Below are 25,353 nucleotides of genomic sequence, written 5' to 3'. Positions count from 1 at the left end.
CATAGAAGAAAATGAGTTTTCTCGAAAGAAACCTTGTGCTTCCAGTTCCTAGTTGAAAGCTCACCCTGCTCTGCTCTATACCTAAAGTGAAAGTCAACGTGAGCCCAAGCTTCGAAGTAAGGCCCTGATTATCCTTGCAAAACGAGAGGCGTGCAGCAGCTCCATGAGGCCTTCATCGTTGTTCTGCTTTAGTTTCAAGGTAGTAAGCTTTTCAACACTCCTAGGGGCCTTGCTTCAGCACCCGTTTCAGTACCAGAACACTGCGTAGAACCAGGAAGCTCTGCTCCTGCGTGTATGCTGCGTGTCAACCTAGAAATTAGAGACTGATGGCACAAGGCTAGTTTTCCCATTATGAAAGCTCCGTTGATGCGGCCCCGAAGCTACCTGAAAAGCACTGTTGTTACCGTGCTTTTACTTACAGCCGGCATGGTTCATAGAAGAAAATGAGTTTTCTCGAAAGAAACCTTGTTCTTCCAGTTCCTAGTTGGAAGCTCACCCTGCTCTGCTCTATACCAAACGTGAAAGTCAATGTGAGCACTAGCCTCGAAGTAAGGCCCTGATTATCCTGGCAAAACGGGAGGCGTGCAGCAGCTCCATGAGGCCTTCATCGCTGTTCTGCTTTAGTTTCACGGTAGTAAGCTTTCCAACATTCCTAGGGACTTTGCTTAAGCAACCGTTTCGGTACCAGAACACTGCGTAGAGACAGTAAGCTCTGGTCCTGCGTGTATGCTGCGTGTCAACCTAGAAATTGGAGACTGATGGCATAAGGCTTCTTTTCCCATTATGAAAGCTCCGTTCATGCGGCCTCGAAGCTACCTGAAAAGCATTGTTGTTGCCGGGGTTTTTCTCACTGCCGGCATGGTTCTGAGAAGAAAATGAGTTTTCTCCTAAAAACCTTGGGTTTCCAGTTCCTTGTTGGAAGCTCACCCTGCTCTGCGCTATACCTAAAGTGAAAGTCAACGTGAGCTCAAGCTTCAAAGTAAGGCCCTGATTATCCTTGCAAAACGAGAGGCGTGCAGCAGCTCCATGAGGCCTTCATCGTTGTTCTGCTTTAGTTTCAAGGTAGTAAGCTTTTCAACACTCCTAGGGGCCTTGCTTCAGCACCCGTTTCTGTACCAGAACACTGCGTAGAACCAGGAAGCTCTGCTCCTGCGTGTATGCTGCGTGTCAACCTAGAAATTAGAGACTGATGGCACAAGGCTAGTTTTCCCATTATGAAAGCTCCGTTGATGCGGCCCTGAAGCTACCTGAAAAGCACTGTTGTTACCGTGCTTTTACTTACAGCCGGCATGGTTCATAGAAGAAAATGAGTTTTCTCGAAAGAAACCTTGTGCTTCCAGTTCCTAGTTGGAAGCTCACCCGGCTCTGCTCTATACCAAACGTGAAAGTCAATGTGAGCACTAGCCTCGAAGTAAGGCCCTGATTATCCTGGCAAAACGGGAGGCGTGCAGCAGCTCCATGAGGCCTTCATCGCTGTTCTGCTTTAGTTTCACGGTAGTAAGCTTTCCAACATTCCTAGGGACTTTGCTTAAGCAACCGTTTCGGTACCAGAACACTGCGTAGAGACAGTAAGCTCTGGTCCTGCGTGTATGCTGCGTGTCAACCTAGAAATTGGAGACTGATGGCATAAGGCTTCTTTTCCCATTATGAAAGCTCCGTTCATGCGGCCTCGAAGCTACCTGAAAAGCATTGTTGTTGCCGGGGTTTTCCTCACTGCCGGCATGGTTCTGAGAAGAAAATGAGTTTTCTCCTAAGAAACCTGTGGTTTCCAGTTCCTTGTTGGAAGCTCACCCTGCTCTGCGCTATACCTAAAATGAAAGTCAACGTGAGCCCAAGCTTCGAAGTAAGGCCCTGATTATCCTTGCAAAACGAGAGGCGTGCAGCAGCTCCATGAGGCCTTCATCGCTGTTCTGCTTTAGTTTCAAGGTAGTAAGCTTTTCAACACTCCTAGGGGCCTTGCTTCAGCACCCGTTTCAGTCAGAACACTGCGTAGAACCAGGAAGCTCTGCTCCTGCGTGTATGCTGCGTGTCAACCTAGAAATTAGAGACTGATGGCACAAGGCTTGTTTTCCCATTTTGAAAGCTCCATTCATGCGGCCCCGAAGCTACCTGAAAAGCACTGTTGTTACCGTGCTTTTACTTACAGCCGGCATGGCACATAGAAGAAAATGAGTTTTCTCGAAAGAAACCTTGTGCTTCCAGTTCCTAGTTGAAAGCTCACCCTGCTCTGCTCTATACCTAAAGTGAAAGTCAACGTGAGCCCAAGCTTCGAAGTAAGGCCCTGATTGTCCTTGTAAAACGAGAGGCGTGCAGCAGCTCCATGAGGCCTTCATCGTTGTTCTGCTTTAGTTTCAAGGTAGTAAGCTTTTCAACACTCCTAGGGGCCTTGCTTCAGCACCCGTTTCAGTACCAGAACACTGCGTAGAACCAGGAAGCTCTGCTCCTGCGTGTATGCTGCGTGTCAACCTAGAAATTAGAGACTGATGGCACAAGGCTAGTTTTCCCATTATGAAAGCTCCGTTGATGCGGCCCCGAAGCTACCTGAAAAGCACTGTTGTTACCGTGCTTTTACTTACAGCCGGCATGGTTCATAGAAGAAAATGAGTTTTCTCGAAAGAAACCTTGTGCTTCCAGTTCCTAGTTGGAAGCTCACCCTGCTCTGCTCTATACCAAACGTGAAAGTCAATGTGAGCACTAGCCTCGAAGTAAGGCCCTGATTATCCTGGCAAAACGGGAGGCGTGCAGCAGCTCCATGAGGCCTTCATCGCTGTTCTGCTTTAGTTTCACGGTAGTAAGCTTTCCAACATTCCTAGGGACTTTGCTTAAGCAACCGTTTCGGTACCAGAACACTGCGTAGAGACAGTAAGCTCTGGTCCTGCGTGTATGCTGCGTGTCAACCTAGAAATTGGAGACTGATGGCATAAGGCTTCTTTTCCCATTATGAAAGCTCCGTTCATGCGGCCTCGAAGCTACCTGAAAAGCATTGTTGTGCCGGGGTTTTCCTCACTGCCGGCATGGTTCTGAGAAGAAAATGAGTTTTCTCCTAAGAAACCTGGGGTTTCCAGTTCCTTGTTGGAAGCTCACCCTGCTCTGCGCTATACCTAAAGTGAAAGTCAACGTGAGCTCAAGCTTCAAAGTAAGGCCCTGATTATCCTTGCAAAACGAGAGGCGTGCAGCAGCTCCATGAGGCCTTCATCGTTGTTCTGCTTTAGTTTCAAGGTAGTAAGCTTTTCAACACTCCTAGGGGCCTTGCTTCAGCACCCGTTTCTGTACCAGAACACTGCGTAGAACCAGGAAGCTCTGCTCCTGCGTGTATGCTGCGTGTCAACCTAGAAATTAGAGACTGATGGCACAAGGCTAGTTTTCCCATTATGAAAGCTCCGTTGATGCGGCCCCGAAGCTACCTGAAAAGCACTGTTGTTACCGTGCTTTTACTTACAGCCGGCATGGTTCATAGAAGAAAATGAGTTTTCTCGAAAGAAACCTTGTGCTTCCAGTTCCTAGTTGGAAGCTCACCCGGCTCTGCTCTATACCAAACGTGAAAGTCAATGTGAGCACTAGCCTCGAAGTAAGGCCCTGATTATCCTGGCAAAACGGGAGGCGTGCAGCAGCTCCATGAGGCCTTCATCGCTGTTCTGCTTTAGTTTCACGGTAGTAAGCTTTCCAACATTCCTAGGGACTTTGCTTAAGCAACCGTTTCGGTACCAGAACACTGCGTAGAGACAGTAAGCTCTGGTCCTGCGTGTATGCTGCGTGTCAACCTAGAAATTGGAGACTGATGGCATAAGGCTTCTTTTCCCATTATGAAAGCTCCGTTCATGCAGCCTCGAAGCTACCTGAAAAGCATTGTTGTTGCCGGGGTTTTCCTCACTGCCGGCATGGTTCTGAGAAGAAAATGAGTTTTCTCCTAAGAAACCTGGGGTTTCCAGTTCCTTGTTGGAAGCTCACCCTGCTCTGCGCTATACCTAAAATGAAAGTCAACGTGAGCCCAAGCTTCGAAGTAAGGCCCTGATTATCCTTGCAAAACGAGAGGCGTGCAGCAGCTCCATGAGGCCTTCATCGCTGTTCTGCTTTAGTTTCAAGGTAGTAAGCTTTTCAACACTCCTAGGGGCCTTGCTTCCGCACCCGTTTCTGTACCAGAACACTGCGTAGAGCCAGGAAGCTCTGCTCCTGCGTGTATGCTGCGTGTCAACCTAGAAATTAGAGACTGATGGCATAAGGCTTCTTTTCCCATTATGAAAGCTCCGTTGATGCGGCCCCGAAGCTACCTGAAAAGCACTGTTGTTACCGTGCTTTTACTTACAGCCGGCATGGCACATAGAAGAAAATGAGTTTTCTCCTAAAAACCTTGGGTTTCCAGTTCCTTGTTGGAAGCTCACCGTGCTCTGCGCTATACCTAAAGTGAAAGTCAACGTGAGCCCAAGCTTCGAAGTAAGGCCCTGATTATCCTTGCAAAACGAGAGGCGTGCAGCAGCTCCATGAGGCCTTCATCATTGTTCTGCTTTAGTTTCAAGGTAGTAAGCTTTTCAACACTCCTAGGGGCCTTGCTTCAGCACCCGTTTCAGTCAGAACACTGCGTAGAACCAGGTAGCTCTGCTCCTGCGTGTATGCTGCGTGTCAACCTAGAAATTAGAGACTGATGGCACAAGGCTTGTTTTCCCATTTTGAAAGCTCCATTCATGCGGCCCCGAAGCTACCTGAAAAGCACTGTTGTTACCGTGCTTTTACTTACAGCCGGCATGGCACATAGAAGAAAATGAGTTTTCTCGAAAGAAACCTTGTGCTTCCAGTTCCTAGTTGGAAGCTCACCCGGCTCTGCTCTATACCAAACGTGAAAGTCAATGTGAGCACTAGCCTCGAAGTAAGGCCCTGATTATCCTGGCAAAACGGGAGGCGTGCAGCAGCTCCATGAGGCCTTCATCGCTGTTCTGCTTTAGTTTCACGGTAGTAAGCTTTCCAACATTCCTAGGGACTTTGCTTAAGCAACCGTTTCGGTACCAGAACACTGCGTAGAGACAGTAAGCTCTGGTCCTGCGTGTATGCTGCGTGTCAACCTAGAAATTGGAGACTGATGGCATAAGGCTTCTTTTCCCATTATGAAAGCTCCGTTCATGCGGCCTCGAAGCTACCTGAAAAGCATTGTTGTTGCCGGGGTTTTCCTCACTGCCGGCATGGTTCTGAGAAGAAAATGAGTTTTCTCCTAAGAAACCTGTGGTTTCCAGTTCCTTGTTGGAAGCTCACCCTGCTCTGCGCTATACCTAAAATGAAAGTCAACGTGAGCCCAAGCTTCGAAGTAAGGCCCTGATTATCCTTGCAAAACGAGAGGCGTGCAGCAGCTCCATGAGGCCTTCATCGCTGTTCTGCTTTAGTTTCAAGGTAGTAAGCTTTTCAACACTCCTAGGGGCCTTGCTTCAGCACCCGTTTCAGTCAGAACACTGCGTAGAACCAGGAAGCTCTGCTCCTGCGTGTATGCTGCGTGTCAACCTAGAAATTAGAGACTGATGGCACAAGGCTTGTTTTCCCATTTTGAAAGCTCCATTCATGCGGCCCCGAAGCTACCTGAAAAGCACTGTTGTTACCGTGCTTTTACTTACAGCCGGCATGGCACATAGAAGAAAATGAGTTTTCTCGAAAGAAACCTTGTGCTTCCAGTTCCTAGTTGAAAGCTCACCCTGCTCTGCTCTATACCTAAAGTGAAAGTCAACGTGAGCCCAAGCTTCGAAGTAAGGCCCTGATTGTCCTTGTAAAACGAGAGGCGTGCAGCAGCTCCATGAGGCCTTCATCGTTGTTCTGCTTTAGTTTCAAGGTAGTAAGCTTTTCAACACTCCTAGGGGCCTTGCTTCAGCACCCGTTTCAGTACCAGAACACTGCGTAGAACCAGGAAGCTCTGCTCCTGCGTGTATGCTGCGTGTCAACCTAGAAATTAGAGACTGATGGCACAAGGCTAGTTTTCCCATTATGAAAGCTCCGTTGATGCGGCCCCGAAGCTACCTGAAAAGCACTGTTGTTACCGTGCTTTTACTTACAGCCGGCATGGTTCATAGAAGAAAATGAGTTTTCTCGAAAGAAACCTTGTGCTTCCAGTTCCTAGTTGGAAGCTCACCCTGCTCTGCTCTATACCAAACGTGAAAGTCAATGTGAGCACTAGCCTCGAAGTAAGGCCCTGATTATCCTGGCAAAACGGGAGGCGTGCAGCAGCTCCATGAGGCCTTCATCGCTGTTCTGCTTTAGTTTCACGGTAGTAAGCTTTCCAACATTCCTAGGGACTTTGCTTAAGCAACCGTTTCGGTACCAGAACACTGCGTAGAGACAGTAAGCTCTGGTCCTGCGTGTATGCTGCGTGTCAACCTAGAAATTGGAGACTGATGGCATAAGGCTTCTTTTCCCATTATGAAAGCTCCGTTCATGCGGCCTCGAAGCTACCTGAAAAGCATTGTTGTGCCGGGGTTTTCCTCACTGCCGGCATGGTTCTGAGAAGAAAATGAGTTTTCTCCTAAGAAACCTGGGGTTTCCAGTTCCTTGTTGGAAGCTCACCCTGCTCTGCGCTATACCTAAAGTGAAAGTCAACGTGAGCTCAAGCTTCAAAGTAAGGCCCTGATTATCCTTGCAAAACGAGAGGCGTGCAGCAGCTCCATGAGGCCTTCATCGTTGTTCTGCTTTAGTTTCAAGGTAGTAAGCTTTTCAACACTCCTAGGGGCCTTGCTTCAGCACCCGTTTCTGTACCAGAACACTGCGTAGAACCAGGAAGCTCTGCTCCTGCGTGTATGCTGCGTGTCAACCTAGAAATTAGAGACTGATGGCACAAGGCTAGTTTTCCCATTATGAAAGCTCCGTTGATGCGGCCCCGAAGCTACCTGAAAAGCACTGTTGTTACCGTGCTTTTACTTACAGCCGGCATGGTTCATAGAAGAAAATGAGTTTTCTCGAAAGAAACCTTGTGCTTCCAGTTCCTAGTTGGAAGCTCACCCGGCTCTGCTCTATACCAAACGTGAAAGTCAATGTGAGCACTAGCCTCGAAGTAAGGCCCTGATTATCCTGGCAAAACGGGAGGCGTGCAGCAGCTCCATGAGGCCTTCATCGCTGTTCTGCTTTAGTTTCACGGTAGTAAGCTTTCCAACATTCCTAGGGACTTTGCTTAAGCAACCGTTTCGGTACCAGAACACTGCGTAGAGACAGTAAGCTCTGGTCCTGCGTGTATGCTGCGTGTCAACCTAGAAATTGGAGACTGATGGCATAAGGCTTCTTTTCCCATTATGAAAGCTCCGTTCATGCAGCCTCGAAGCTACCTGAAAAGCATTGTTGTTGCCGGGGTTTTCCTCACTGCCGGCATGGTTCTGAGAAGAAAATGAGTTTTCTCCTAAGAAACCTGGGGTTTCCAGTTCCTTGTTGGAAGCTCACCCTGCTCTGCGCTATACCTAAAATGAAAGTCAACGTGAGCCCAAGCTTCGAAGTAAGGCCCTGATTATCCTTGCAAAACGAGAGGCGTGCAGCAGCTCCATGAGGCCTTCATCGCTGTTCTGCTTTAGTTTCAAGGTAGTAAGCTTTTCAACACTCCTAGGGGCCTTGCTTCCGCACCCGTTTCTGTACCAGAACACTGCGTAGAGCCAGGAAGCTCTGCTCCTGCGTGTATGCTGCGTGTCAACCTAGAAATTAGAGACTGATGGCATAAGGCTTCTTTTCCCATTATGAAAGCTCCGTTGATGCGGCCCCGAAGCTACCTGAAAAGCACTGTTGTTACCGTGCTTTTACTTACAGCCGGCATGGCACATAGAAGAAAATGAGTTTTCTCCTAAAAACCTTGGGTTTCCAGTTCCTTGTTGGAAGCTCACCGTGCTCTGCGCTATACCTAAAGTGAAAGTCAACGTGAGCCCAAGCTTCGAAGTAAGGCCCTGATTATCCTTGCAAAACGAGAGGCGTGCAGCAGCTCCATGAGGCCTTCATCATTGTTCTGCTTTAGTTTCAAGGTAGTAAGCTTTTCAACACTCCTAGGGGCCTTGCTTCAGCACCCGTTTCAGTCAGAACACTGCGTAGAACCAGGTAGCTCTGCTCCTGCGTGTATGCTGCGTGTCAACCTAGAAATTAGAGACTGATGGCACAAGGCTTGTTTTCCCATTTTGAAAGCTCCATTCATGCGGCCCCGAAGCTACCTGAAAAGCACTGTTGTTACCGTGCTTTTACTTACAGCCGGCATGGCACATAGAAGAAAATGAGTTTTCTCGAAAGAAACCTTGTGCTTCCAGTTCCTAGTTGAAAGCTCACCCTGCTCTGCTCTATACCTAAAGTGAAAGTCAACGTGAGCCCAAGCTTCGAAGTAAGGCCCTGATTATCCTTGCAAAACGAGAGGCGTGCAGCAGCTCCATGAGGCCTTCATCGTTGTTCTGCTTTAGTTTCAAGGTAGTAAGCTTTTCAACACTCCTAGGGGCCTTGCTTCAGCACCCGTTTCAGTACCAGAACACTGCGTAGAACCAGGAAGCTCTGCTCCTGCGTGTATGCTGCGTGTCAACCTAGAAATTAGAGACTGATGGCACAAGGCTAGTTTTCCCATTATGAAAGCTCCGTTGATGCGGCCCCGAAGCTACCTGAAAAGCACTGTTGTTACCGTGCTTTTACTTACAGCCGGCATGGTTCATAGAAGAAAATGAGTTTTCTCGAAAGAAACCTTGTGCTTCCAGTTCCTAGTTGGAAGCTCACCCTGCTCTGCTCTATACCAAACGTGAAAGTCAATGTGAGCACTAGCCTCGAAGTAAGGCCCTGATTATCCTGGCAAAACGGGAGGCGTGCAGCAGCTCCATGAGGCCTTCATCGCTGTTCTGCTTTAGTTTCACGGTAGTAAGCTTTCCAAGACTCCTAGGGACTTTGCTTAAGCAACCGTTTCGGTACCAGAACACTGCGTAGAGACAGTAAGCTCTGGTCCTGCGTGTATGCTGCGTGTCAACCTAGAAATTGGAGACTGATGGCATAAGGCTTCTTTTCCCATTATGAAAGCTCCGTTCATGCGGCCTCGAAGCTACCTGAAAAGCATTGTTGTTGCCGGGGTTTTCCTCACTGCCGGCATGGTTCTGAGAAGAAAATGAGTTTTCTCCTAAAAACCTTGGGTTTCCAGTTCCTTGTTGGAAGCTCACCCTGCTCTGCGCTATACCTAAAATGAAAGTCAACGTGAGCCCAAGCTTCGAAGTAAGGCCCTGATTATCCTTGCAAAACGAGAGGCGTGCAGCAGCTCCATGAGGCCTTCATCGCTGTTCTGCTTTAGTTTCAAGGTAGTAAGCTTTTCAACACTCCTAGGGGCCTTGCTTCAGCACCCGTTTCAGTCAGAACACTGCGTAGAACCAGGAAGCTCTGCTCCTGCGTGTATGCTGCGTGTCAACCTAGAAATTAGAGACTGATGGCACAAGGCTTCTTTTCCCATTTTGAAAGCTCCATTCATGCGTCCCCGAAGCTACCTGAAAAGCACTGTTGTTACCGTGCTTTTACTTACAGCCGGCATGGCACATAGAAGAAAATGAGTTTTCTCGAAAGAAACCTTGTGCTTCCAGTTCCTAGTTGGAAGCTCACCCGGCTCTGCTCTATACCAAACGTGAAAGTCAATGTGAGCAACTAGCCTCGAAGTAAGGCCCTGATTATCCTGGCAAAACGGGAGGCGTGCAGCAGCTCCATGAGGCCTTCATCGCTGTTCTGCTTTAGTTTCACGGTAGTAAGCTTTCCAACATTCCTAGGGACTTTGCTTAAGCAACCGTTTCGGTACCAGAACACTGCGTAGAAACAGTAAACTCTGGTCCTGCGTGTATGCTGCGTGTCAACCTAGAAATTGGAGACTGATGGCATAAGGCTTCTTTTCCCATTATGAAAGCTCCGTTCATGCGGCCTCGAAGCTACCTGAAAAGCATTGTTGTTGCCGGGGTTTTCCTCACTGCCGGCATGGTTCTGAGAAGAAAATGAGTTTTCTTCTGAGAAACCTTGGGTTTCCAGTTCCTTGTTGGAAGCTCACCCTGCTCTGCGCTATACCTAAAGTGAAAGTCAACGTGAGCTCAAGCTTCAAAGTAAGGCCCTGATTATCCTTGCAAAACGAGAGGCGTGCAGCAGCTCCATGAGGCCTTCATCGTTGTTCTGCTTTAGTTTCAAGGTAGTAAGCTTTTCAACACTCCTAGGGGCCTTGCTTCAGCACCCGTTTCTGTACCAGAACACTGCGTAGAACCAGGAAGCTCTGCTCCTGCGTGTATGCTGCGTGTCAACCTAGAAATTAGAGACTGATGGCACAAGGCTAGTTTTCCCATTATGAAAGCTCCGTTGATGCGGCCCCGAAGCTACCTGAAAAGCACTGTTGTTACCGTGCTTTTACTTACAGCCGGCATGGTTCATAGAAGAAAATGAGTTTTCTCGAAAGAAACCTTGTGCTTCCAGTTCCTAGTTGGAAGCTCACCCGGCTCTGCTCTATACCAAACGTGAAAGTCAATGTGAGCACTAGCCTCGAAGTAAGGCCCTGATTATCCTGGCAAAACGGGAGGCGTGCAGCAGCTCCATGAGGCCTTCATCGCTGTTCTGCTTTAGTTTCACGGTAGTAAGCTTTCCAACATTCCTAGGGACTTTGCTTAAGCAACCGTTTCGGTACCAGAACACTGCGTAGAGACAGTAAGCTCTGGTCCTGCGTGTATGCTGCGTGTCAACCTAGAAATTGGAGACTGATGGCATAAGGCTTCTTTTCCCATTATGAAAGCTCCGTTCATGCGGCCTCGAAGCTACCTGAAAAGCATTGTTGTTGCCGGGGTTTTTCTCACTGCCGGCATGGTTCTGAGAAGAAAATGAGTTTTCTCCTAAAAACCTTGGGTTTCCAGTTCCTTGTTGGAAGCTCACCCTGCTCTGCGCTATACCTAAAGTGAAAGTCAACGTGAGCTCAAGCTTCAAAGTAAGGCCCTGATTATCCTTGCAAAACGAGAGGCGTGCAGCAGCTCCATGAGGCCTTCATCGTTGTTCTGCTTTAGTTTCAAGGTAGTAAGCTTTTCAACACTCCTAGGGGCCTTGCTTCAGCACCCGTTTCTGTACCAGAACACTGCGTAGAACCAGGAAGCTCTGCTCCTGCGTGTATGCTGCGTGTCAACCTAGAAATTAGAGACTGATGGCACAAGGCTAGTTTTCCCATTATGAAAGCTCCGTTGATGCGGCCCCGAAGCTACCTGAAAAGCACTGTTGTTACCGTGCTTTTACTTACAGCCGGCATGGTTCATAGAAGAAAATGAGTTTTCTCGAAAGAAACCTTGTGCTTCCAGTTCCTAGTTGGAAGCTCACCCGGCTCTGCTCTATACCAAACGTGAAAGTCAATGTGAGCACTAGCCTCGAAGTAAGGCCCTGATTATCCTGGCAAAACGGGAGGCGTGCAGCAGCTCCATGAGGCCTTCATCGCTGTTCTGCTTTAGTTTCACGGTAGTAAGCTTTCCAACATTCCTAGGGACTTTGCTTAAGCAACCGTTTCGGTACCAGAACACTGCGTAGAGACAGTAAGCTCTGGTCCTGCGTGTATGCTGCGTGTCAACCTAGAAATTGGAGACTGATGGCATAAGGCTTCTTTTCCCATTATGAAAGCTCCGTTCATGCGGCCTCGAAGCTACCTGAAAAGCATTGTTGTTGCCGGGGTTTTCCTCACTGCCGGCATGGTTCTGAGAAGAAAATGAGTTTTCTCCTAAGAAACCTGGGGTTTCCACTTCCTTGTTGGAAGCTCACCCTGCTCTGCGCTATACCTAAAATGAAAGTCAACGTGAGCCCAAGCTTCGAAGTAAGGCCCTGATTATCCTTGCAAAACGAGAGGCGTGCAGCAGCTCCATGAGGCCTTCATCGCTGTTCTGCTTTAGTTTCAAGGTAGTAAGCTTTTCAACACTCCTAGGGGCCTTGCTTCAGCACCCGTTTCAGTCAGAACACTGCGTAGAACCAGGAAGCTCTGCTCCTGCGTGTATGCTGCGTGTCAACCTAGAAATTAGAGACTGATGGCACAAGGCTTGTTTTCCCATTTTGAAAGCTCCATTCATGCGGCCCCGAAGCTACCTGAAAAGCACTGTTGTTACCGTGCTTTTACTTACAGCCGGCATGGCACATAGAAGAAAATGAGTTTTCTCGAAAGAAACCTTGTGCTTCCAGTTCCTAGTTGAAAGCTCACCCTGCTCTGCTCTATACCTAAAGTGAAAGTCAACGTGAGCCCAAGCTTCGAAGTAAGGCCCTGATTGTCCTTGCAAAACGAGAGGCGTGCAGCAGCTCCATGAGGCCTTCATCGTTGTTCTGCTTTAGTTTCAAGGTAGTAAGCTTTTCAACACTCCTAGGGGCCTTGCTTCAGCACCCGTTTCAGTACCAGAACACTGCGTAGAACCAGGAAGCTCTGCTCCTGCGTGTATGCTGCGTGTCAACCTAGAAATTAGAGACTGATGGCACAAGGCTAGTTTTCCCATTATGAAAGCTCCGTTGATGCGGCCCCGAAGCTACCTGAAAAGCACTGTTGTTACCGTGCTTTTACTTACAGCCGGCATGGTTCATAGAAGAAAATGAGTTTTCTCGAAAGAAACCTTGTTCTTCCAGTTCCTAGTTGGAAGCTCACCCTGCTCTGCTCTATACCAAACGTGAAAGTCAATGTGAGCACTAGCCTCGAAGTAAGGCCCTGATTATCCTGGCAAAACGGGAGGCGTGCAGCAGCTCCATGAGGCCTTCATCGCTGTTCTGCTTTAGTTTCACGGTAGTAAGCTTTCCAACATTCCTAGGGACTTTGCTTAAGCAACCGTTTCGGTACCAGAACACTGCGTAGAGACAGTAAGCTCTGGTCCTGCGTGTATGCTGCGTGTCAACCTAGAAATTGGAGACTGATGGCATAAGGCTTCTTTTCCCATTATGAAAGCTCCGTTCATGCGGCCTCGAAGCTACCTGAAAAGCATTGTTGTTGCCGGGGTTTTTCTCACTGCCGGCATGGTTCTGAGAAGAAAATGAGTTTTCTCCTAAAAACCTTGGGTTTCCAGTTCCTTGTTGGAAGCTCACCCTGCTCTGCGCTATACCTAAAGTGAAAGTCAACGTGAGCTCAAGCTTCAAAGTAAGGCCCTGATTATCCTTGCAAAACGAGAGGCGTGCAGCAGCTCCATGAGGCCTTCATCGTTGTTCTGCTTTAGTTTCAAGGTAGTAAGCTTTTCAACACTCCTAGGGGCCTTGCTTCAGCACCCGTTTCTGTACCAGAACACTGCGTAGAACCAGGAAGCTCTGCTCCTGCGTGTATGCTGCGTGTCAACCTAGAAATTAGAGACTGATGGCACAAGGCTAGTTTTCCCATTATGAAAGCTCCGTTGATGCGGCCCCGAAGCTACCTGAAAAGCACTGTTGTTACCGTGCTTTTACTTACAGCCGGCATGGTTCATAGAAGAAAATGAGTTTTCTCGAAAGAAACCTTGTGCTTCCAGTTCCTAGTTGGAAGCTCACCCGGCTCTGCTCTATACCAAACGTGAAAGTCAATGTGAGCACTAGCCTCGAAGTAAGGCCCTGATTATCCTGGCAAAACGGGAGGCGTGCAGCAGCTCCATGAGGCCTTCATCGCTGTTCTGCTTTAGTTTCACGGTAGTAAGCTTTCCAACATTCCTAGGGACTTTGCTTAAGCAACCGTTTCGGTACCAGAACACTGCGTAGAGACAGTAAGCTCTGGTCCTGCGTGTATGCTGCGTGTCAACCTAGAAATTGGAGACTGATGGCATAAGGCTTCTTTTCCCATTATGAAAGCTCCGTTCATGCGGCCTCGAAGCTACCTGAAAAGCATTGTTGTGCCGGGGTTTTCCTCACTGCCGGCATGGTTCTGAGAAGAAAATGAGTTTTCTCCTAAGAAACCTGGGGTTTCCAGTTCCTTGTTGGAAGCTCACCCTGCTCTGCGCTATACCTAAAGTGAAAGTCAACGTGAGCTCAAGCTTCAAAGTAAGGCCCTGATTATCCTTGCAAAACGAGAGGCGTGCAGCAGCTCCATGAGGCCTTCATCGTTGTTCTGCTTTAGTTTCAAGGTAGTAAGCTTTTCAACACTCCTAGGGGCCTTGCTTCAGCACCCGTTTCTGTACCAGAACACTGCGTAGAACCAGGAAGCTCTGCTCCTGCGTGTATGCTGCGTGTCAACCTAGAAATTAGAGACTGATGGCACAAGGCTAGTTTTCCCATTATGAAAGCTCCGTTGATGCGGCCCCGAAGCTACCTGAAAAGCACTGTTGTTACCGTGCTTTTACTTACAGCCGGCATGGTTCATAGAAGAAAATGAGTTTTCTCGAAAGAAACCTTGTGCTTCCAGTTCCTAGTTGGAAGCTCACCCGGCTCTGCTCTATACCAAACGTGAAAGTCAATGTGAGCACTAGCCTCGAAGTAAGGCCCTGATTATCCTGGCAAAACGGGAGGCGTGCAGCAGCTCCATGAGGCCTTCATCGCTGTTCTGCTTTAGTTTCACGGTAGTAAGCTTTCCAACATTCCTAGGGACTTTGCTTAAGCAACCGTTTCGGTACCAGAACACTGCGTAGAGACAGTAAGCTCTGGTCCTGCGTGTATGCTGCGTGTCAACCTAGAAATTGGAGACTGATGGCATAAGGCTTCTTTTCCCATTATGAAAGCTCCGTTCATGCGGCCTCGAAGCTACCTGAAAAGCATTGTTGTGCCGGGGTTTTCCTCACTGCCGGCATGGTTCTGAGAAGAAAATGAGTTTTCTCCTAAGAAACCTGGGGTTTCCAGTTCCTTGTTGGAAGCTCACCCTGCTCTGCGCTATACCTAAAATGAAAGTCAACGTGAGCCCAAGCTTCGAAGTAAGGCCCTGATTATCCTTGCAAAACGAGAGGCGTGCAGCAGCTCCATGAGGCCTTCATCGCTGTTCTGCTTTAGTTTCAAGGTAGTAAGCTTTTCAACACTCCTAGGGGCCTTGCTTCCGCACCCGTTTCTGTACCAGAACACTGCGTAGAGCCAGGAAGCTCTGCTCCTGCGTGTATGCTGCGTGTCAACCTAGAAATTAGAGACTGATGGCATAAGGCTTCTTTTCCCATTATGAAAGCTCCGTTGATGCGGCCCCGAAGCTACCTGAAAAGCACTGTTGTTACCGTGCTTTTACTTACAGCCGGCATGGCACATAGAAGAAAATGAGTTTTCTCCTAAAAACCTTGGGTTTCCAGTTCCTTGTTGGAAGCTCACCGTGCTCTGCGCTATACCTAAAGTGAAAGTCAACGTGAGCCCAAGCTTCGAAGTAAGGCCCTGATTATCCTTGTAAAACGAGAGGCGTGCAGCAGCTCCATGAGGCCTTCATCATTGTTCTGCTTTAGTTTCAAGGTAGTAAGCTTTTCAACACTCCTAGGGGCCTTGCTTCAGCACCCGTTTCAGTCAGAACACTGCGTAGAACCAGGTAGCTCTGCTCCTGCGTGTATGCTGCGTGTCAACCTAGAAATTAGAGACTGATGGCACAAGGCTTGTTTTCCCATTTTGAAAGCTCCATTCATGCGGCCCCGAAGCTACCTGAAAAGCACTGTTGTTACCGTGCTTTTACTTACAGCCGGCATGGCACATAGAAGAAAATGAGTTTTCTCGAAAGAAACCTTGTGCTTCCAGTTCCTAGTTGAAAGCTCACCCTGCTCTGCTCTATACCTAAAGTGAAAGTCAACGTGAGCCCAAGCTTCGAAGTAAGGCCCTGATTATCCTTGCAAAACGAGAGGCGTGCAGCAGCTCCATGAGGCCTTCATCGTTGTTCTGCTTTAGTTTCAAGGTAGTAAGCTTTTCAACACTCCTAGGGGCCTTGCTTCAGCACCCGTTTCAGTACCAGAACACTGCGTAGAACCAGGAAGCTCTGCTCCTGCGTGTATGCTGCGTGTCAACCTAGAAATTAGAGACTGATGGCACAAGGCTAGTTTTCCCATTATGAAAGCTCCGTTGATGCGGCCCCGAAGCTACCTGAAAAGCACTGTTGTTACCGTGCTTTTACTTACAGCCGGCATGGTTCATAGAAGAAAATGAGTTTTCTCGAAAGAAACCTTGTTCTTCCAGTTCCTAGTTGGAAGCTCACCCTGCTCTGCTCTATACCAAACGTGAAAGTCAATGTGAGCACTAGCCTCGAAGTAAGGCCCTGATTATCCTGGCAAAACGGGAGGCGTGCAGCAGCTCCATGAGGCCTTCATCGCTGTTCTGCTTTAGTTTCACGGTAGTAAGCTTTCCAACATTCCTAGGGACTTTGCTTAAGCAACCGTTTCGGTACCAGAACACTGCGTAGAGACAGTAAGCTCTGGTCCTGCGTGTATGCTGCGTGTCAACCTAGAAATTGGAGACTGATGGCATAAGGCTTCTTTTCCCATTATGAAAGCTCCGTTCATGCGGCCTCGAAGCTACCTGAAAAGCATTGTTGTTGCCGGGGTTTTTCTCACTGCCGGCATGGTTCTGAGAAGAAAATGAGTTTTCTCCTAAAAACCTTGGGTTTCCAGTTCCTTGTTGGAAGCTCACCCTGCTCTGCGCTATACCTAAAGTGAAAGTCAACGTGAGCTCAAGCTTCAAAGTAAGGCCCTGATTATCCTTGCAAAACGAGAGGCGTGCAGCAGCTCCATGAGGCCTTCATCGTTGTTCTGCTTTAGTTTCAAGGTAGTAAGCTTTTCAACACTCCTAGGGGCCTTGCTTCAGCACCCGTTTCTGTACCAGAACACTGCGTAGAACCAGGAAGCTCTGCTCCTGCGTGTATGCTGCGTGTCAACCTAGAAATTAGAGACTGATGGCACAAGGCTAGTTTTCCCATTATGAAAGCTCCGTTGATGCGGCCCCGAAGCTACCTGAAAAGCACTGTTGTTACCGTGCTTTTACTTACAGCCGGCATGGTTCATAGAAGAAAATGAGTTTTCTCGAAAGAAACCTTGTGCTTCCAGTTCCTAGTTGGAAGCTCACCCGGCTCTGCTCTATACCAAACGTGAAAGTCAATGTGAGCACTAGCCTCGAAGTAAGGCCCTGATTATCCTGGCAAAACGGGAGGCGTGCAGCAGCTCCATGAGGCCTTCATCGCTGTTCTGCTTTAGTTTCACGGTAGTAAGCTTTCCAACATTCCTAGGGACTTTGCTTAAGCAACCGTTTCGGTACCAGAACACTGCGTAGAGACAGTAAGCTCTGGTCCTGCGTGTATGCTGCGTGTCAACCTAGAAATTGGAGACTGATGGCATAAGGCTTCTTTTCCCATTATGAAAGCTCCGTTCATGCGGCCTCGAAGCTACCTGAAAAGCATTGTTGTTGCCGGGGTTTTTCTCACTGCCGGCATGGTTCTGAGAAGAAAATGAGTTTTCTCCTAAAAACCTTGGGTTTCCAGTTCCTTGTTGGAAGCTCACCCTGCTCTGCGCTATACCTAAAGTGAAAGTCAACGTGAGCTCAAGCTTCAAAGTAAGGCCCTGATTATCCTTGCAAAACGAGAGGCGTGCAGCAGCTCCATGAGGCCTTCATCGTTGTTCTGCTTTAGTTTCAAGGTAGTAAGCTTTTCAACACTCCTAGGGGCCTTGCTTCAGCACCCGTTTCTGTACCAGAACACTGCGTAGAACCAGGAAGCTCTGCTCCTGCGTGTATGCTGCGTGTCAACCTAGAAATTAGAGACTGATGGCACAAGGCTAGTTTTCCCATTATGAAAGCTCCGTTGATGCGGCCCCGAAGCTACCTGAAAAGCACTGTTGTTACCGTGCTTTTACTTACAGCCGGCATGGTTCATAGAAGAAAATGAGTTTTCTCGAAAGAAACCTTGTGCTTCCAGTTCCTAGTTGGAAGCTCACCCGGCTCTGCTCTATACCAAACGTGAAAGTCAATGTGAGCACTAGCCTCGAAGTAAGGCCCTGATTATCCTGGCAAAACGGGAGGCGTGCAGCAGCTCCATGAGGCCTTCATCGCTGTTCTGCTTTAGTTTCACGGTAGTAAGCTTTCCAACATTCCTAGGGACTTTGCTTAAGCAACCGTTTCGGTACCAGAACACTGCGTAGAGACAGTAAGCTCTGGTCCTGCGTGTATGCTGCGTGTCAACCTAGAAATTGGAGACTGATGGCATAAGGCTTCTTTTCCCATTATGAAAGCTCCGTTCATGCGGCCTCGAAGCTACCTGAAAAGCATTGTTGTTGCCGGGGTTTTCCTCACTGCCGGCATGGTTCTGAGAAGAAAATGAGTTTTCTCCTAAGAAACCTGGGGTTTCCACTTCCTTGTTGGAAGCTCACCCTGCTCTGCGCTATACCTAAAATGAAAGTCAACGTGAGCCCAAGCTTCGAAGTAAGGCCCTGATTATCCTTGCAAAACGAGAGGCGTGCAGCAGCTCCATGAGGCCTTCATCGCTGTTCTGCTTTAGTTTCAAGGTAGTAAGCTTTTCAACACTCCTAGGGGCCTTGCTTCAGCACCCGTTTCAGTCAGAACACTGCGTAGAACCAGGAAGCTCTGCTCCTGCGTGTATGCTGCGTGTCAACCTAGAAATTAGAGACTGATGGCACAAGGCTTGTTTTCCCATTTTGAAAGCTCCATTCATGCGGCCCCGAAGCTACCTGAAAAGCACTGTTGTTACCGTGCTTTTACTTACAGCCGGCATGGCACATAGAAGAAAATGAGTTTTCTCGAAAGAAACCTTGTGCTTCCAGTTCCTAGTTGAAAGCTCACCCTGCTCTGCTCTATACCTAAAGTGAAAGTCAACGTGAGCCCAAGCTTCGAAGTAAGGCCCTGATTGTCCTTGCAAAACGAGAGGCGTGCAGCAGCTCCATGAGGCCTTCATCGTTGTTCTGCTTTAGTTTCAAGGTAGTAAGCTTTTCAACACTCCTAGGGGCCTTGCTTCAGCACCCGTTTCAGTACCAGAACACTGCGTAGAACCAGGAAGCTCTGCTCCTGCGTGTATGCTGCGTGTCAACCTAGAAATTAGAGACTGATGGCACAAGGCTAGTTTTCCCATTATGAAAGCTCCGTTGATGCGGCCCCGAAGCTACCTGAAAAGCACTGTTGTTACCGTGCTTTTACTTACAGCCGGCATGGTTCATAGAAGAAAATGAGTTTTCTCGAAAGAAACCTTGTTCTTCCAGTTCCTAGTTGGAAGCTCACCCTGCTCTGCTCTATACCAAACGTGAAAGTCAATGTGAGCACTAGCCTCGAAGTAAGGCCCTGATTATCCTGGCAAAACGGGAGGCGTGCAGCAGCTCCATGAGGCCTTCATCGCTGTTCTGCTTTAGTTTCACGGTAGTAAGCTTTCCAACATTCCTAGGGACTTTGCTTAAGCAACCGTTTCGGTACCAGAACACTGCGTAGAGATAGTAAGCTCTGGTCCTGCGTGTATGCTGCGTGTCAACCTAGAAATTGGAGACTGATGGCATAAGGCTTCTTTTCCCATTATGAAAGCTCCGTTCATGCGGCCTCGAAGCTACCTGAAAAGCATTGTTGTTGCCGGGGTTTTTCTCACTGCCGGCATGGTTCTGAGAAGAAAATGAGTTTTCTCCTAAAAACCTTGGGTTTCCAGTTCCTTGTTGGAAGCTCACCCTGCTCTGCGCTATACCTAAAGTGAAAGTCAACGTGAGCTCAAGCTTCAAAGTAAGGCCCTGATTATCCTTGCAAAACGAGAGGCGTGCAGCAGCTCCATGAGGCCTTCATCGTTGTTCTGCTTTAGTTTCAAGGTAGTAAGCTTTTCAACACTCCTAGGGGCCTTGCTTCAGCACCCGTTTCTGTACCAGAACACTGCGTAGAACCAGGAAGCTCTGCTCCTGCGTGTATGCTGCGTGTCAACCTAGAAATTAGAGACTGATGGCACAAGGCTAGTTTTCCCATTATGAAAGCTCCGTTGATGCGGCCCCGAAGCTACCTGAAAAGCACTGTTGTTACCGTGCTTTTACTTACAGCCGGCATGGTTCATAGAAGAAAATGAGTTTTCTCGAAAGAAACCTTGTGCTTCCAGTTCCTAGTTGGAAGCTCACCCGGCTCTGCTCTATACCAAACGTGAAAGTCAATGTGAGCACTAGCCTCGAAGTAAGGCCCTGATTATCCTGGCAAAACGGGAGGCGTGCAGCAGCTCCATGAGGCCTTCATCGCTGTTCTGCTTTAGTTTCACGGTAGTAAGCTTTCCAACATTCCTAGGGACTTTGCTTAAGCAACCGTTTCGGTACCAGAACACTGCGTAGAGACAGTAAGCTCTGGTCCTGCGTGTATGCTGCGTGTCAACCTAGAAATTGGAGACTGATGGCATAAGGCTTCTTTTCCCATTATGAAAGCTCCGTTCATGCGGCCTCGAAGCTACCTGAAAAGCATTGTTGTTGCCGGGGTTTTTCTCACTGCCGGCATGGTTCTGAGAAGAAAATGAGTTTTCTCCTAAAAACCTTGGGTTTCCAGTTCCTTGTTGGAAGCTCACCCTGCTCTGCGCTATACCTAAAGTGAAAGTCAACGTGAGCTCAAGCTTCAAAGTAAGGCCCTGATTATCCTTGCAAAACGAGAGGCGTGCAGCAGCTCCATGAGGCCTTCATCGTTGTTCTGCTTTAGTTTCAAGGTAGTAAGCTTTTCAACACTCCTAGGGGCCTTGCTTCAGCACCCGTTTCTGTACCAGAACACTGCGTAGAACCAGGAAGCTCTGCTCCTGCGTGTATGCTGCGTGTCAACCTAGAAATTAGAGACTGATGGCACAAGGCTAGTTTTCCCATTATGAAAGCTCCGTTGATGCGGCCCCGAAGCTACCTGAAAAGCACTGTTGTTACCGTGCTTTTACTTACAGCCGGCATGGTTCATAGAAGAAAATGAGTTTTCTCGAAAGAAACCTTGTGCTTCCAGTTCCTAGTTGGAAGCTCACCCGGCTCTGCTCTATACCAAACGTGAAAGTCAATGTGAGCACTAGCCTCGAAGTAAGGCCCTGATTATCCTGGCAAAACGGGAGGCGTGCAGCAGCTCCATGAGGCCTTCATCGCTGTTCTGCTTTAGTTTCACGGTAGTAAGCTTTCCAACATTCCTAGGGACTTTGCTTAAGCAACCGTTTCGGTACCAGAACACTGCGTAGAGACAGTAAGCTCTGGTCCTGCGTGTATGCTGCGTGTCAACCTAGAAATTGGAGACTGATGGCATAAGGCTTCTTTTCCCATTATGAAAGCTCCGTTCATGCGGCCTCGAAGCTACCTGAAAAGCATTGTTGTTGCCGGGGTTTTCCTCACTGCCGGCATGGTTCTGAGAAGAAAATGAGTTTTCTCCTAAGAAACCTGGGGTTTCCACTTCCTTGTTGGAAGCTCACCCTGCTCTGCGCTATACCTAAAATGAAAGTCAACGTGAGCCCAAGCTTCGAAGTAAGGCCCTGATTATCCTTGCAAAACGAGAGGCGTGCAGCAGCTCCATGAGGCCTTCATCGTTGTTCTGCTTTAGTTTCAAGGTAGTAAGCTTTTCAACACTCCTAGGGGCCTTGCTTCAGCACCCGTTTCAGTCAGAACACTGCGTAGAACCAGGAAGCTCTGCTCCTGCGTGTATGCTGCGTGTCAACCTAGAAATTAGAGACTGATGGCACAAGGCTTGTTTTCCCATTTTGAAAGCTCCATTCATGGGGCCCCGAAGCTACCTGAAAAGCACTGTTGTTACCGTGCTTTTACTTACAGCCGGCATGGCACATAGAAGAAAATGAGTTTTCTCGAAAGAAACCTTGTGCTTCCAGTTCCTAGTTGAAAGCTCACCCTGCTCTGCTCTATACCTAAAGTGAAAGTCAACGTGAGCCCAAGCTTCGAAGTAAGGCCCTGATTGTCCTTGCAAAACGAGAGGCGTGCAGCAGCTCCATGAGGCCTTCATCGTTGTTCTGCTTTAGTTTCAAGGTAGTAAGCTTTTCAACACTCCTAGGGGCCTTGCTTCAGCACCCGTTTCAGTACCAGAACACTGCGTAGAACCAGGAAGCTCTGCTCCTGCGTGTATGCTGCGTGTCAACCTAGAAATTAGAGACTGATGGCACAAGGCTAGTTTTCCCATTATGAAAGCTCCGTTGATGCGGCCCCGAAGCTACCTGAAAAGCACTGTTGTTACCGTGCTTTTACTTACAGCCGGCATGGTTCATAGAAGAAAATGAGTTTTCTCGAAAGAAACCTTGTTCTTCCAGTTCCTAGTTGGAAGCTCACCCTGCTCTGCTCTATACCAAACGTGAAAGTCAATGTGAGCACTAGCCTCGAAGTAAGGCCCTGATTATCCTGGCAAAACGGGAGGCGTGCAGCAGCTCCATGAGGCCTTCATCGCTGTTCTGCTTTAGTTTCACGGTAGTAAGCTTTCCAACATTCCTAGGGACTTTGCTTAAGCAACCGTTTCGGTACCAGAACACTGCGTAGAGACAGTAAGCTCTGGTCCTGCGTGTATGCTGCGTGTCAACCTAGAAATTGGAGACTGATGGCATAAGGCTTCTTTTCCCATTATGAAAGCTCCGTTCATGCGGCCTCGAAGCTACCTGAAAAGCATTGTTGTTGCCGGGGTTTTTCTCACTGCCGGCATGGTTCTGAGAAGAAAATGAGTTTTCTCCTAAAAACCTTGGGTTTCCAGTTCCTTGTTGGAAGCTCACCCTGCTCTGCGCTATACCTAAAGTGAAAGTCAACGTGAGCTCAAGCTTCAAAGTAAGGCCCTGATTATCCTTGCAAAACGAGAGGCGTGCAGCAGCTCCATGAGGCCTTCATCGTTGTTCTGCTTTAGTTTCAAGGTAGTAAGCTTTTCAACACTCCTAGGGGCCTTGCTTCAGCACCCGTTTCTGTACCAGAACACTGCGTAGAACCAGGAAGCTCTGCTCCTGCGTGTATGCTGCGTGTCAACCTAGAAATTAGAGACTGATGGCACAAGGCTAGTTTTCCCATTATGAAAGCTCCGTTGATGCGGCCCCGAAGCTACCTGAAAAGCACTGTTGTTACCGTGCTTTTACTTACAGCCGGCATGGTTCATAGAAGAAAATGAGTTTTCTCGAAAGAAACCTTGTGCTTCCAGTTCCTAGTTGGAAGCTCACCCGGCTCTGCTCTATACCAAACGTGAAAGTCAATGTGAGCACTAGCCTCGAAGTAAGGCCCTGATTATCCTGGCAAAACGGGAGGCGTGCAGCAGCTCCATGAGGCCTTCATCGCTGTTCTGCTTTAGTTTCACGGTAGTAAGCTTTCCAACATTCCTAGGGACTTTGCTTAAGCAACCGTTTCGGTACCAGAACACTGCGTAGAGACAGTAAGCTCTGGTCCTGCGTGTATGCTGCGTGTCAACCTAGAAATTGGAGACTGATGGCATAAGGCTTCTTTTCCCATTATGAAAGCTCCGTTCATGCGGCCTCGAAGCTACCTGAAAAGCATTGTTGTTGCAGGGGTTTTCCTCACTGCCGGCATGGTTCTGAGAAGAAAATGAGTTTTCTCCTAAGAAACCTGGGGTTTCCACTTCCTTGTTGGAAGCTCACCCTGCTCTGCGCTATACCTAAAATGAAAGTCAACGTGAGCCCAAGCTTCGAAGTAAGGCCCTGATTATCCTTGCAAAACGAGAGGCGTGCAGCAGCTCCATGAGGCCTTCATCGCTGTTCTGCTTTAGTTTCAAGGTAGTAAGCTTTTCAACACTCCTAGGGGCCTTGCTTCAGCACCCGTTTCAGTCAGAACACTGCGTAGAACCAGGAAGCTCTGCTCCTGCGTGTATGCTGCGTGTCAACCTAGAAATTAGAGACTGATGGCACAAGGCTTGTTTTCCCATTTTGAAAGCTCCATTCATGCGGCCCCGAAGCTACCTGAAAAGCACTGTTGTTACCGTGCTTTTACTTACAGCCGGCATGGCACATAGAAGAAAATGAGTTTTCTCGAAAGAAACCTTGTGCTTCCAGTTCCTAGTTGAAAGCTCACCCTGCTCTGCTCTATACCTAAAGTGAAAGTCAACGTGAGCCCAAGCTTCGAAGTAAGGCCCTGATTGTCCTTGCAAAACGAGAGGCGTGCAGCAGCTCCATGAGGCCTTCATCGTTGTTCTGCTTTAGTTTCAAGGTAGTAAGCTTTTCAACACTCCTAGGGGCCTTGCTTCAGCACCCGTTTCAGTACCAGAACACTGCGTAGAACCAGGAAGCTCTGCTCCTGCGTGTATGCTGCGTGTCAACCTAGAAATTAGAGACTGATGGCACAAGGCTAGTTTTCCCATTATGAAAGCTCCGTTGATGCGGCCCCGAAGCTACCTGAAAAGCACTGTTGTTACCGTGCTTTTACTTACAGCCGGCATGGTTCATAGAAGAAAATGAGTTTTCTCGAAAGAAACCTTGTTCTTCCAGTTCCTAGTTGGAAGCTCACCCTGCTCTGCTCTATACCAAACGTGAAAGTCAATGTGAGCACTAGCCTCGAAGTAAGGCCCTGATTATCCTGGCAAAACGGGAGGCGTGCAGCAGCTCCATGAGGCCTTCATCGCTGTTCTGCTTTAGTTTCACGGTAGTAAGCTTTCCAACATTCCTAGGGACTTTGCTTAAGCAACCGTTTCGGTACCAGAACACTGCGTAGAGACAGTAAGCTCTGGTCCTGCGTGTATGCTGCGTGTCAACCTAGAAATTGGAGACTGATGGCATAAGGCTTCTTTTCCCATTATGAAAGCTCCGTTCATGCGGCCTCGAAGCTACCTGAAAAGCATTGTTGTTGCCGGGGTTTTTCTCACTGCCGGCATGGTTCTGAGAAGAAAATGAGTTTTCTCCTAAAAACCTTGGGTTTCCAGTTCCTTGTTGGAAGCTCACCCTGCTCTGCGCTATACCTAAAGTGAAAGTCAACGTGAGCTCAAGCTTCAAAGTAAGGCCCTGATTATCCTTGCAAAACGAGAGGCGTGCAGCAGCTCCATGAGGCCTTCATCGTTGTTCTGCTTTAGTTTCAAGGTAGTAAGCTTTTCAACACTCCTAGGGGCCTTGCTTCAGCACCCGTTTCTGTACCAGAACACTGCGTAGAACCAGGAAGCTCTGCTCCTGCGTGTATGCTGCGTGTCAACCTAGAAATTAGAGACTGATGGCACAAGGCTAGTTTTCCCATTATGAAAGCTCCGTTGATGCGGCCCCGAAGCTACCTGAAAAGCACTGTTGTTACCGTGCTTTTACTTACAGCCGGCATGGTTCATAGAAGAAAATGAGTTTTCTCGAAAGAAACCTTGTGCTTCCAGTTCCTAGTTGGAAGCTCACCCGGCTCTGCTCTATACCAAACGTGAAAGTCAATGTGAGCACTAGCCTCGAAGTAAGGCCCTGATTATCCTGGCAAAACGGGAGGCGTGCAGCAGCTCCATGAGGCCTTCATCGCTGTTCTGCTTTAGTTTCACGGTAGTAAGCTTTCCAACATTCCTAGGGACTTTGCTTAAGCAACCGTTTCGGTACCAGAACACTGCGTAGAGACAGTAAGCTCTGGTCCTGCGTGTATGCTGCGTGTCAACCTAGAAATTGGAGACTGATGGCAT

The sequence above is a fragment of the Eubalaena glacialis genome, chromosome 6 (assembly GCF_028564815.1).
Source record: "Eubalaena glacialis isolate mEubGla1 chromosome 6, mEubGla1.1.hap2.+ XY, whole genome shotgun sequence".
Taxonomy (NCBI): Eukaryota; Metazoa; Chordata; class Mammalia; order Artiodactyla; family Balaenidae; genus Eubalaena; species Eubalaena glacialis.
The sequence above is the reverse complement of the archived record's forward strand: the minus strand, read 5'-3'. Positions refer to the sequence as shown.